Consider the following 2,107-nt stretch of genomic DNA (forward strand, 5'->3'; position numbering starts at 1 on the left):
CCGCCCACCTGCCCGTCCGCACCGACCCCGCTCCTGACATCCTCGGGCTGAAGTCCCCGTACTGATTTAGTTGCCTTTTCCCCCCACCTTTGCAGAGGCGCTCCTGAAGGGGCCCGAAAAACTGTTTTATTTCTATTAACAACAGAAGAATACATTCGTCACACGGGATTCGGCGGCCATGGGCACGAGTTAGTTCAGTCCAGGTCCCCCGACTGAAATAGGCCCTTTTCTTTTAGGGCTCCTTGATACTTGGGACAGCCAATCCCCCTATGCTGAGTTTATCACAGACTTCTGTTAATTTGCGGAATGTGCCTTCCCCAGGACAGCGACTGTGCTCACTGGAGCCCAGGACCTCTCTTGGACACTGTGCTGACTCAGTTGGAATTAATGCGTGTGTAAATGCATGCACAGCGGCTCAAACTGTCGGGACAAGCCACCCTTTGCCCCTTCCGCAAACAGAGTTGGCTGAATGTTTCTTTTGCCCTGGATCCATTGGGAAGATTCCAAGCCCAGAGAAAGGCAGAGAGGGCTTTTTAACTTTTTTTTTTTTTTTTTTTGAGGTGAAATTCACAAGACATAAACCATTTAAAAGCGAACGATTCAGTGGCATTTATTACATTCATAATGTTGAGCAACCACTACTTCTATCTAGTTCTGAAACATGGATCACTCCATTAAGCAGTAATTCCCCAGTCCCTCCTTCCTCCAGACCCTGGCAACCACTCAGCTATTTTCTGTCTCTGTGAGTTTACTTTTTCTGGATATTTCATATAAATGGAACCATACAATATGCGGTCTTTTGTGTCATTTCTTTGACTTAGCCTGTATTTAAGATTCACCCATGTTGAGGCGTGCATCAGTACTTCATTCGTTTTTATGACTGATTAATATCCCATTGTATGTGTATATTACAATTTGTTTATTCATTCATTCCTTGATAGATATTTGGGTTATTTCCACCTTTTGGCCATTGTGAATAGTGCTGCTCTGAACATGCCTGTACACATATTTCAGTACCTGTTCCCAGTTCTTTTGGATACATACCTAGGAGTGGACTTTCTAGGTCATAGGTCAATTCTATGTTTAACTTTTCCAGGAACTGCCAAAAAGTTTTCCACAGCAGCTGAATGAATCATTTTACATTTCCACCAGCAATGTTTGAGGGTTCCAAGTTTCCACAACCTTGCCAACACTTGCAATTTTCCGTTTTTGTGTTTTATTCCTTGAACATTTTTGAGACTGTTGCTTGCCCTCCCAACTCCCACTATGCATAGCCCTAAAATAAAAGCTGATCTAGGTCTTCACTATGTTCAAAGAATCACGCAACCCTTTCTTCCCTCAAAAAACAAACCGGGACAGAAACGCCAATAAAAATAAAGACCTTAAACTAAGAGCTATACTGGTCCTCATTCTTTATTTCTTTTCTTTTCTGTCTTTTTTTTTTTTTTTTTTTTTTTTGAGACAGAGTCGCACTCTCGCCCAGGCTGGAGTGCAATGGTGCAATCTCGGCTCTCTGCAACTTCTGCCTCCTGGGTTCAAGCAATTCTCCTGCCTCAGCCTCCTGAGTAGATGGGACTATAGGCATGTGCCACCACGCCCAGATAACTTTTGTAATTTTAGTAGAGACAAGGTTTTGCCATGTTGGCCAGGCTGGTCTCGAACTCCTGACCTCAAGTAGTCCACCCACCTCAGCCTCCCAAAGTGCTGGGATTACAGGTGTCTCATTCATTATTTTAGTAACAATTTGTCTGATGGCCAGGAGGCCTTGAAATTGTCCAGAGAGCCTGGAAACTAAAATTATGCCAGGGGAGTTGCTACAATGTACTAGCAAACAAACTATGATACCACACTGAAAGCCAAGGCTGTACATCATTTCCACTTGTTCCACTTAGTGCCATGTTATAAGTCTATGAAGATTCCCATCTTAAATGCAGATACAGTCAAGGGAAAACTATTGGGGTGTGAAATTAGGTCAATTCAGATTGGAAATTTGATTGATAAAGTGATACAGTGTGGAAAAAGCACTAGATAAACGTGAACTAAGCTCCTGAATCTCAGTTTTCTCATTTCTAAGATGGGAATATGATGCCTACCTGCCTGGGTAGAT

Source organism: Mandrillus leucophaeus, unplaced genomic scaffold, assembly GCF_000951045.1.
Source record: "Mandrillus leucophaeus isolate KB7577 unplaced genomic scaffold, Mleu.le_1.0 Scaffold1200, whole genome shotgun sequence".
In the NCBI taxonomy this organism is placed as follows: domain Eukaryota; kingdom Metazoa; phylum Chordata; class Mammalia; order Primates; family Cercopithecidae; genus Mandrillus; species Mandrillus leucophaeus.